The sequence below is a fragment of the Gnatocerus cornutus genome, unplaced genomic scaffold (genome assembly GCF_029298725.1).
Source record: "Gnatocerus cornutus isolate USDA-ARS CGAHR unplaced genomic scaffold, icGnaCorn1.1 ctg00000322.1, whole genome shotgun sequence".
Taxonomy (NCBI): domain Eukaryota; kingdom Metazoa; phylum Arthropoda; class Insecta; order Coleoptera; family Tenebrionidae; genus Gnatocerus; species Gnatocerus cornutus.
Window position 1 is genome coordinate 5,001 of NW_028275641.1, and position 12,500 is coordinate 17,500.

The following is a 12,500-nucleotide window of genomic DNA, read 5'->3' on the forward strand; positions in this document are numbered from 1 at the left end:
ACGTGCCACGTCTAAAATTTCGGTGTTGTGGTATGGATATTTATGATTCTCGCTCTTAATTGTCTTTCGTCCGTACTTTCTCGTCTGAAAGGGAACGCGATCGTCGGTCTCAGTTTTACGCGTACGAAAAAATTAAAAAAAATATTAACCCAAACACAAATTTGTATCCGCGCACCGAAAAAGAAGCACTTTTCTTTTTCACGCGGTCTCCGCTTTTACACGCAAAGTACGAGCATGTATGTGTGAAGATGGGACATGTTCGATACGATTTTAATTAGGAATTTGCCAATTTCCTTTTTCTCAGCAATAATTTTAATAAATAATGCTGCTTTCTCTCATAAACTACATTTTCGGTAGTTTTCCTTTATTGTGTCTTTCATTTAGTGTGCGTGTGTGTGTGTCAAGCACTTTAAAAAGTGTGACGAAGAGACGGTTTTTGATCGATCGGAATGAACACATCATTACATCATCGTACTCGTTATGAAAAAGCGAATTAGTATCCGCCGTAAGCGAAAAGAGATTTTCGCGGGCGGTCTTTGTGTTCGTGTTTCAATTTTCTTTCTATATTTTTTCGTCGCCAAACCGAAGACAGATCGTGAATTTTGACGAAAAAATTTATAGACGTGCCAGACTGAGCGTCTAACATAAAATCCTCAAGTTTACCGTTCTATATCGTGACTTAATGACGATTGACGGTGTATATAATTTTGAAATGGTGCAGTCGTACGCTCCGTAAAGAGAATTTTACCGTTTCTAACGAAATCACTTTACCACATCTACCAAAAACATTAAAAAAGCAAGGTGTGATGTGTGTGCGATCGCTCGTTTAACGGCGCTTTCAAAAAACTCTTTGAAGCGTCTAACGACGAACATCATTCACGCGAATCGTAGAATCGGGAGCGTTTCTCGCCGGTCCCGTAGCCGGGCGTAAATCATTTAAAACCCACGGTGTCGTAACCTAATTCGACACCTGCGATTTTCTTCTTTCTCGACTACTCTGCTACATCCTCTCCGTGTGTCCGAAAAAAGAGGACTTCTAACGTCTTTCGACTTTCGCGGTGGAGTTCACAACTTTCCGCGATCCGGTCGAAAAACCGAAAGCGTCCCTCCTTCTTTCCATCATTGGAAAAGATCGAGAGATAGTACAAAAAAAATCAAAAAATCTAGGTACCCGAAGAAACAGCCGTATGCCCGAGCGAATTCGGTTTTTCTCGTTCAAAAAAGGTGAAAAACTCGATCGCAAGGACCGGCGCTGCGGGCCAGCGTAACGCTATTGTTTTTCCGAATATGTACGATTCGTAGTTCAAAACGTCGTACACACGGTGTTTCAAAAAGAAACAAGCAACGGCACGACAAAAGATCGTGCCGTCGACTCCATGTCATCGACGACGGTGTTGTAAAAACATAAAGTGTACATCGACACGATCAAATGAAAATGCATAATAATAAATTATACATATGTCAAAATTCGTGTGTACGAGGACACGTTAATGATCCTTCCGCAGGTTCACCTACGGAAACCTTGTTACGACTTTTACTTCCTCTAAATGATCAAGTTTGGTCATCTTCCCAGCGACATCGACGACGTCGAAACGCCATCGCGTACCGGTCCGAAGACCTCACTAAATCATTCAATCGGTAGTAGCGACGGGCGGTGTGTACAAAGGGCAGGGACGTAATCAACGCGAGCTTATGACTCACGCTTACTGGGAATTCCTCGTTCATGGGGAACAATTGCAAGCCCCAATCCCTAGCACGAAGGAGGTTCAGCGGGTTACCCGGACCGCTCGGTCAGGGAGGACACGCTGATTCCTTCAGTGTAGCGCGCGTGCGGCCCAGAACATCTAAGGGCATCACAGACCTGTTATTGCTCAATCTCGTGCGGCTAGAAGCCGCCTGTCCCTCTAAGAAGAATTGTTTGTACGCCGACAGTAAAAACCGCGCACGACCACCGGGCGAACCCAGGATCGACGGGCCTTTGGGATGTCGAAATACGCCTATTTAGCAGGCTAGAGTCTCGTTCGTTATCGGAATTAACCAGACAAATCGCTCCACCAACTAAGAACGGCCATGCACCACCACCCACCGAATCAAGAAAGAGCTCTCAATCTGTCAATCCTTCCGGTGTCCGGGCCTGGTGAGGTTTCCCGTGTTGAGTCAAATTAAGCCGCAGGCTCCACTCCTGGTGGTGCCCTTCCGTCAATTCCTTTAAGTTTCAGCTTTGCAACCATACTTCCCCCGGAACCCAAAAGCTTTGGTTTCCCGGAAGCTGCCCGCCGAGTCATCGGAAGAACGTCGGCGGATCGCTAGCTGGCATCGTTTATGGTTAGAACTAGGGCGGTATCTGATCGCCTTCGAACCTCTAACTTTCGTTCTTGATCAATGAAAGCGTTTTTGGCAAATGCTTTCGCTTCTGTCCGTCTTGCGACGATCCAAGAATTTCACCTCTAACGTCGCAATACGAATGCCCCCATCCGTTCCTATTAATCATTACCTCGGGGTTCCGAAAACCAACAAAATAGAACCGAGGTCCTATTCCATTATTCCATGCACACAGTATTCAGGCGAAGTTTTAGCCTGCTTTAAGCACTCTAATTTGTTCAAAGTAAACGTGCCGGCCCACCTCGACACTCAATGAAGAGCACCGCGGCGGGATTGAGTTGGGCCGCCCTCTCGAGCTAAGCCCACCGGCAGGACGTCCCGCGGCACGCCAGTTGACACCGCGAACGATGAACCGGCGGCGCGGGACACAGATTCGACTACGAGCTTTTTAACCGCAACAACTTTAATATACGCTATTGGAGCTGGAATTACCGCGGCTGCTGGCACCAGACTTGCCCTCCAATTGATCCTCGTTAAAGGGTTTAGAGTGTACTCATTCCGATTACGGGGCCTCGGATGAGTCCCGTATCGTTATTTTTCGTCACTACCTCCCCGTGCCGGGAGTGGGTAATTTGCGCGCCTGCTGCCTTCCTTGGATGTGGTAGCCGTTTCTCAGGCTCCCTCTCCGGAATCGAACCCTGATTCCCCGTTACCCGTTACAACCATGGTAGGCGCAGAACCTACCATCGACAGTTGATAAGGCAGACATTTGAAAGATGCGTCGCCGGTGCGAGACCGTGCGATCAGCGTAAAGTTATTCAGAGTCACCAAGTTGTACGATGACGGAGACCGCCACCGATTGGTTTTGATCTAATAAAAGCGCTCCTTCCGTTTCCGGTTGGAGCTCTGTTTGCATGTATTAGCTCTAGAATTACCACAGTTATCCAAGTAAATGTGGGTACGATCTAAGGAACCATAACTGATTTAATGAGCCTTTCGCGGTTTCACCTTAATTTGGCTTGTACTGAGACATGCATGGCTTAATCTTTGAGACAAGCATATGACTACTGGCAGGATCAACCAGGGAACTGCGTTCTTGTTTTAAAATAAGAGAGTTTTAGTCTTTCTTTCCTTCTAGTCATATAAGCTACAATAATCGTAGAATTTCGGAAAGACACCTGCTGCTCTTATAAAAAACTGAACACTTTCCTATTATTGTTTTGAAGAAAGTGTGCGTGTCTGCGAAACGAAAACCTCGTAAGAAGAGACGTAACGCCACGCGATCTTTCTGGATGGAAAATTTTTCGACATTTTTCTCACATCATCCTTGATTGAATCTCCTGCAACAATTTTATTCTTATTCATCCGTTCTAAGTTGTCGTCGTCGTCGAAATAAATAATTTGTACACACTTCGGGGTACACGTTTGTCAAAATTCATGAAATGCAACGTAACATTTTTACTTTAATAAATTTTTACAGTGCATTCAGATCGACTAAACGAACAACGACGGATGAATTGATTTATGGATTTTTATTTGTTGCGACTCATCGGAGGAGAGAGTGAAGAAAAAATAATCCAATATCATGGTTACGGAATAATTTTCTATGACTTTTTCATCCTTGTTTGAATCTTGCAACAATTAATTTTATTCATCCGTTCTAAGTTGTCGTCGTCGTCGAAATAAATAATTTGTACACATTTCGGTACACGTTTGTCAAAATTCATGAAATGCAACGTAACATTTTACTTTAATAAATTTTTACAGTGCATTCAGATCGACTAAACGAACAACGACGGATGGATTACTTATTTTTGTTGCGACTCATCGGACGAAAAGTAGAAACATAATCCTCCATTGTAATATAGTTTTTACGGAAAATTTTTCTTTTATTTTATATCCTTGATTGAATGCTGCATTTTATCCGTCTTTTTTTCGTCAAAAACAGAGATCAATGCGATTCATCGGACGAAGAAATAATTTCCCAGTTCAAAATTTAGAGATTTTTGGGCACATCGACTTGAAATTTTATCGTAAAGAAAAAATATCGTCGTCGACAAGCAAAAGTTCAAACATTCTCCATACTCTTCGCTAGATTGAAAGCGACGGTTTATTGTGAGATTTCTCTTTAGAAATATTCACACGTTACGAGTTTATGAAATTTTATTTATTTCAAAATTCTCGCTCGGACTTTAGTGAGTTGACGCATTTGTTAATTTTTGGTCGTTCTGACACGAACACATAAAATCTTTGATTGCATTTGGACCGCTAACATAGAAACGCTCGCCGCATCCGCAATCTCGCTGTGCATGGTCAATGGCAAGATTTGTCATCCCTCAAACGATGGTGGGTCCACAGGGTACACATTCCGGCCATCGTCCCAACTACGGGTAAGTCGCGGTGTACGAGAGGTAACAAGATAATCGGACGCACATAAAATCACATTTCGATCGTACGCTTTTGTCCGCTGCTACATACCACCACTACTATCCCTATATATGCCAGCGCGGCAGCGTTCAGCTCTGAATCACTCGATGCGCGAAACGGTCGAAATCCCATAGCGCGCCGGCCGCTCGCTATGGGCGAGGGGTCGGGTAAATCGGTCTGATCGCTCGGTGCAAAAGTCCGTTTGGGTACTTAGAGACGGAATTTTAAAATTCTGATTTCGCAGATCAATTTCAAGGGTCATTAGGACTCGAATGCCGTTAACGGTGTTTTGAAAAAAATATTTTTTACGTTTTTACGGCATTTCGACCGAACACCTCAGTTCCGACTTCGGACTTAGAATAATTTTCATCAAAATTTCGAACGCCTCAGTTTCCAGAGGGTTTTAGATCCCGTTTAGTTAGGGGTTTGAAATTATCACAGCCACCCTTGTTTGGTGTTAGTTCGACCGTAACTTTTGTTCGTTTGCATTTAATTTCGATTTTTCTCGGACTTTTGGTCAATGTAAATTTATCAACCGCTACACTTCCGACTTCGGACTTAGACGAATGAGCGCCGAACGCTACAGTTTCGACTTCGGACTTAGAAAAATTTCGCTCGACCGCCACAGTTTCGAATTGGACTTAGAAAAATTTCGGTCGAACGCCTCAGTTTCGAATCGGACTTAGAAAAATTTTGGTCGACCGCTACAGTTTCGACTTCGGACTTAGAAAAATTTCGTTCGAACGCTACAGTTTCGACTTCGGACTTAGAAAAATTTCGCTCGACCGCCACAGTTCCAACATGAGACTTAGAAAAATTTTCATCAAAAATTCGATCACCTCAGTTTCGACTACGGACTTAGAAAAATTTCGGTCAACCGCCACAGTTCCTACTTCGGTCTTAGAAAAATTTTGATGAAAATTTTGAACGCCTCAGTTTCCAGAGGGTTTTAGATCCCGTTTAATTAGAAGCTTGAAATTATAAAATCTACCTTCTATCGATGTTAGTTCGACCCAAACATTTGTTCGTTTGCATTTAATTTCGATTTTTCTCGTACTTTTGGTCAATGTAAATTTGTCAACCGCTACACTTCCGACTTCGGACTTAGACGAATGAGCGCCGAACGCTACAGTTTCGACTTCGGACTTAGAAAAATTTCGTTCGAACGCTACAGTTTCGACTTCGGACTTGGAAAAATTTCGCTCGACCGCCACAGTTCCAACATGAGACTTAGAAAAATTTTTATCAAAAATTCGAACACCTCAGTTTCGACTACGGACTTAGAAAAATTTCGCTCGACCGCCACAGTTCCTATTTCGGACTTAGAAAAATTTTCATCAAAATTTCGAACGCCTCAGTTTCCAGAGGGTTTTAGATCCCGTTTAATTAGGAGCTTGAAATTATAAAATCTACCTTCTATCGATGCTAGTTCGACCCAAACATTTGTTCGTTTGGATTTAATTTCGATTTTTCTCGGACTTTTGGTCAATGTAAATTTGTCAACCGCTACACTTCCGAGTTCGGACTTAGACGAATGAGCGCCGAACGCTACAGTTTCGACTTCGGACTTAGAAAAATTTTGTTCGAACGCTACAGTTTCGAATCGGACTTAGAAAAATTTTGGTCGACCGCTACAGTTTCGACTTCGGACTTAGAAAAATTTTGTTCGAACGCTACAGTTTCGACTTCGGACTTGGAAAAATTTCGATCGAACGCCACAGTTCCGACTTTTTTTCGAAACTGTAGCGTTCAGCTCAAATTGCCGTAAAAACGTAAAAAACTTTTTTTACAAAACATGGTCGACAGCATTCGAGTCCTAATAATCCTTGAAATTGATCTGCGAAATCAGAATTTTAAAATTCCGTCTCTAAGTACCCAAACGGACTTTTGCACCGAGCGATCAGACCGTTTTACTCTACCCCTCGCCCATAGCGAGCGGCCGGCGCACTATGGGATTTCGATCGTTTCACGCATCGAGCGATTCAGAGCTGATCGCTGCCGCGGCGGCATATATAGGGAGTACTGATGGTAAGTGGCAGCGATGACGGACAAGTACGCACGATGAATGGATTGACATGAAATCAAATGTGCGCGTCCGTACGATCTGTTACCTCTCGTACATCGCGACCCCGTTTAATGATATTATGCTAAATTAAAAATAAAAATACATCGATGAAATAAAAAGTGGTAAATCTCTAGAAAGACAATATACCGCTGTGAATAAAAATTTCTCGATGAATAGCGAAATGTGAATTAGTCCGCCTGTAACGTGCATTTTGCGAACGAATTAGCTAATTCACCGCTAGTTAAAAAACGTGACCACCCAGTGCTCTTATCCAAAGTCGTCTGCAAATGAGATGAAATTAATAATCTTGACTCTAATGCAGACGACAAATTGAATTGAATAATTTACTTGAATAATGTGACGGATCTATAAAATAAAACACAAAGCCCGAAACACCAAGCAGTAAAAATCTCGATTATTGTTCCGCCCGTTGAAAAACAAAAGATCCGTCACATGGTAAGCAGAACTGGTGAAAATTGTGAAAGACTTGTTTCTCCTCCGATAACAAGCTTGAATTAAATATGATCAAGTGAATGATATTGGAAACCAAAGAACGAAACTGAGGAGAAGCAAATGTTCAGTAATATATTATGAATAATTATAATATTAATATAAATAATAATATTATATTAAAAATGGGAATTGTATGTGGTTGATGGAAAAAGTTTTTTTTTCTGTTGACCGCTACAGTTCCCAATTTGGACTTAAAAAAAAAAAAAAAAAAAAAAAAAAAAAAAAAAAAAAAAATGTGTATACGGAAGGTAAAAAGCAAAAAATAAAATATTTTATTATTTTTTTTACGGGTCCCTACCGCTACAGTTCCCACTGAATGTGTCCTTTTCGCGCTAAGTCCATGCAGTCGCTACAGTTCCGAAACTGGACTTGTAAAAATTTCGACATTTTTGAACGCATCAGTTCCGAACGAGGTTTCAAAACTGTAGCGTTCGGTGTAAACGCATCAGTTCCGAATGAGTTTTCGCAACTGTGGCGTTTCATTTTTGTGCTTTCATGGTTGCATAAACAATCGCCAGTGTGAACGCTTCAGTTCCGAATGAGTTTTCGAAACTGTAGCGTTTCATATTTCTGCTTTCATGGTTGCATAAGCAATCGCCAGTGTGAACGCTTCAGTTCCGAATAGATTTTCGAAACTGTAGCGTTCAATGTGAACGCTTCAGTTCCGACTTTGGACTTAGAATAATTTTCATCAAAATTCGAACGCCACAGTTTCGAAAGGGTTTTAGATCCCGTTTAGTTAGGGACTTAAAATTATGACATCCACTTTCGATTAATGTTAGTTCGGTCCGAACTTTTGTTCATTTCCATTTAATTTCAATTTTTCTCGGACTTTTGGTCTTTGTTAATTTTGTCCTTTCGAAACTGTAACGTTCAAAGTGAACGCCTCAGTTCCGAATAGATTCTCGAAACTGTAGCGTTCAATGTGAACGCTTCAGTTCCGAATAGATTCTCGAAACTGTAGCGTTCAATGTGAACGCTTCAGTTCCGAATAGATTCTCGAAACTGTAGCGTTCAATATGAACGCTTCAGTTCCGAATAGATTCTCGAAACTGTAGCGTTCAATGTGAACGCTTCAGTTCCGACTTTGGACTTGGAATAATTTTCATCAAAATTCGAACGCCACAGTTTCGAAAGGGTTTTAGATCCCGTTTAGTTAGGGACTTAAAATTATGACATCCACTTTCGATTAATGTTAGTTCGGTCCGAACTTTTGTTCGTTTTCATTTAATTTCGATTTTTCTCGGACATTTAGACTATGCGAATTTTAGATTTTTCAAGCTGTAGCGTTTGGCGAGAACGCCGCAGTTACGGACAGGTTTTGTGTCAGACTTTCAATAATCTGAAAAAACTCCGAAAAAAGAAAATAATTAGTGTTTTCATGGTTGCATAACAATTTAAAATTCATGCACAAAAATAATCCATCTATATTTCCGTTATTCAAGAATGCAAAGGAAAGACGAAAGTTCGGCAACAATTAGTTTCCGCGGTTGCATAACCATTCAAACGTTATGCTTAAACACAATCCATTTACGATATATAATAAAAATAAAGCTTTATTATCAACTTTGAAGTCCATTCTATTGCTGATCTTTAGACCTATAGATTAGGTCAAGATGTCAAATGTCAAAAAACAACTACAGGTTCCTGTATTTGTAGCAATGCTGGCGCCATCTGTAGAACAGTTACCTAAACTTGAAAGTCAAAAAAATTACAGCTTTCTGTAACTATTAATGTTGGTATCGCCACCTGTTAGTCGAAAACATAATTTAGTGGCGCCATCTATATGACAGGTCTGGAACTTCAGAAATGTCAAAAATTACAAGATTCTGGGTTAATTTACGTATTTTTCTTGAATTTTAAGCATAATTTGACCTGACCTGACCCTAAAATGGCGCCATCTATGTGTCAGGTCTGGAACTTCAGAAATGTCAAAAATTACTGTTTTTTCCTTTATTTTACATATTGTTTTTGAATTTTGGCGCCTATTTTAACTCAAAAATGGCGCCATCTATATGACAGGTCTGGAACTTCAGAAATGTCAAAAATTACAAGATTCTGGGTTAATTTACGTATTTTTCTTGAATTTTAAGCATAATTTGACCTGACCTGACCCTAAAATGGCGTCATCTATGTGTCAGGTCTGGAACTTCAGAAATGTCAAAAATTACTGTTTTTTCCTTTATTTTACATATTGTTTTTGAATTTTGGCGCCTATTTTAACTCAAAAATGGCGCCATCTATATGACAGGTCTGGAACTTCAGAAATGTCAAAAATTACAAGATTCTGGGTTAATTTACGTATTTTTCTTGAATTTTAAGCATAATTTGACCTGACCTGACCCTAAAATGGCGTCATCTATGTGTCAGGTCTGGAACTTCAGAAATGTCAAAAATTACAAGATTCTGGGTTAATTTACGTATTTTTCTTGAATTTTAAGCATAATTTGACCTAACTGACCCTAAAATGGCGCCATCTATGTGTCAGGTCTGGAACTTCATAAATGTCAAAAATTACAAGATTCTGGGTTAATTTACGTATTTTTCTTGAATTTTAAGCATAATTTGACCTGACCTGACCCTAAAATGGCGTCATCTATGTGTCAGGTTTGGAACTTCAGAAATGTCAAAAATTACTGTTTTTTCCTTTATTTTACATATTGTTTTTGAATTTTGGCACCTATTTTAACTCAAAAATGGCGCCATCTATATGACAGGTCTGGAACTTCAGAAATGTCAAAAATTACAAGATTCTGGGTTAATTTACGTATTTTTCTTGAATTTTAAGCATAATTTGACCTGACCTGACCCTAAAATGGCGTCATCTATGTGTCAGGTTTGGAACTTCAGAAATGTCAAAAATTACTGTTTTTTCCTTTATTTTACATATTGTTTTTGAATTTTGGCGCCTATTTTAACTCAAAAATGGCGCCATCTATATGACAGGTCTGGAACTTCAGAAATGTCAAAAATTACAAGATTCTGGGTTAATTTACGTATTTTTCTTGAATTTTAAGCATAATTTGACCTGACCTGACCCTAAAATGGCGTCATCTATGTGTCAGGTCTGGAACTTCAGAAATGTCAAAAATTACTGGTTTTTACTTTATTTACATATTTTTTTGAAATTTGGCGCCCATTTTGACCCTAAAGTGGCGCCATCTATGTGTCAGGTCTGGAACTTCAGAAATGTCAAAAATTACTGTTTTTTCCTTTATTTTACATATTGTTTTTGAATTTTGGCGCCTATTTTGACTCAAAAATGGCGCCATCTATATGACAGGTCTGGAACTTCAGAAATGTCAAAAATTACAAGATTCTGGGTTAATTTACGTATTTTTCTTGAATTTTAAGCATAATTTGACCTGACCTGACCCTAAAATGGCGCCATCTATATGACAGGTCTGGAACTTCAGAAATGTCAAAAATTACAAGATTCTGGGTTAATTTACGTATTTTTCTTGAATTTTAAGCATAATTTGACCTGACCTGACCCTAAAATGGCGTCATCTATATGACAGGTCTGGAACTTCATAAATGTCAAAAATTACAAGATTCTGGGTTAATTTACGTATTTTTCTTGAATTTTAAGCATAATTTGACCTAACTGACCCTAAAATGGCGCCATCTATGTGTCAGGTCTGGAACTTCAGAAATGTCAAAAATTACAAGATTGTGGGTTAATTTACGTATATTTCTTGAATTTTAAGCATAATTTGACCTAACTGACCCTAAAATGGCGCCATCTATGTGTCAGGTCTGGAACTTCAGAAATGTCAAAAATTACAAGATTCTGGGTTAATTTACGTATTTTTCTTGAATTTTAAGCATAATTTGACCTGACCTGACCCTAAAATGGCGTCATCTATATGACAGGTCTGGAACTTCATAAATGTCAAAAATTACAAGATTCTGGGTTAATTTACGTATTTTTCTTGAATTTTAAGCATAATTTGACCTGACCTGACCCTAAAATGGCGCCATCTATGTGTCAGGTCTGGAACTTCAGAAATGTCAAAAATTACTGTTTTTTCCTTTATTTTACATATTGTTTTTGAATTTTGGCGCCTATTTTAACTCAAAAATGGCGCCATCTATATGACAGGTCTGGAACTTCAGAAATGTCAAAAATTACAAGATTCTGGGTTAATTTACGTATTTTTCTTGAATTTTAAGCATAATTTGACCTGACCTGACCCTAAAATGGCGTCATCTATGTGTCAGGTCTGGAACTTCAGAAATGTCAAAAATTACTGTTTTTTCCTTTATTTTACATATTGTTTTTGAATTTTGGCGCCTATTTTAACTCAAAAATGGCGCCATCTATATGACAGGTCTGGAACTTCAGAAATGTCAAAAATTACAAGATTCTGGGTTAATTTACGTATTTTTCTTGAATTTTAAGCATAATTTGACCTGACCTGACCCTAAAATGGCGTCATCTATGTGTCAGGTCTGGAACTTCAGAAATGTCAAAAATTACAAGATTCTGGGTTAATTTACGTATTTTTCTTGAATTTTAAGCATAATTTGACCTAACTGACCCTAAAATGGCGCCATCTATGTGTCAGGTCTGGAACTTCATAAATGTCAAAAATTACAAGATTCTGGGTTAATTTACGTATTTTTCTTGAATTTTAAGCATAATTTGACCTGACCTGACCCTAAAATGGCGTCATCTATGTGTCAGGTTTGGAACTTCAGAAATGTCAAAAATTACTGTTTTTTCCTTTATTTTACATATTGTTTTTGAATTTTGGCACCTATTTTAACTCAAAAATGGCGCCATCTATATGACAGGTCTGGAACTTCAGAAATGTCAAAAATTACAAGATTCTGGGTTAATTTACGTATTTTTCTTGAATTTTAAGCATAATTTGACCTGACCTGACCCTAAAATGGCGTCATCTATGTGTCAGGTTTGGAACTTCAGAAATGTCAAAAATTACTGTTTTTTCCTTTATTTTACATATTGTTTTTGAATTTTGGCGCCTATTTTAACTCAAAAATGGCGCCATCTATATGACAGGTCTGGAACTTCAGAAATGTCAAAAATTACAAGATTCTGGGTTAATTTACGTATTTTTCTTGAATTTTAAGCATAATTTGACCTGACCTGACCCTAAAATGGCGTCATCTATGTGTCAGGTCTGGAACTTCAGAAATGTCAAAA

The 12,500-nt window shown here is 39.2% G+C and overlaps 1 non-coding gene across 1 annotated transcript; it reads right to left on the reverse strand.

Moving 5' to 3' along the window:
* Window positions 1-1,488: 1,488 nt before the first annotated feature.
* On the reverse strand, window positions 1,489-3,409 carry LOC148165423 (small subunit ribosomal RNA). Its single transcript, XR_015771488.1, has one exon. It is a non-coding gene; the product is annotated as a small subunit ribosomal RNA (ribosomal RNA).
* Window positions 3,410-12,500: the final 9,091 nt, after the last annotated feature.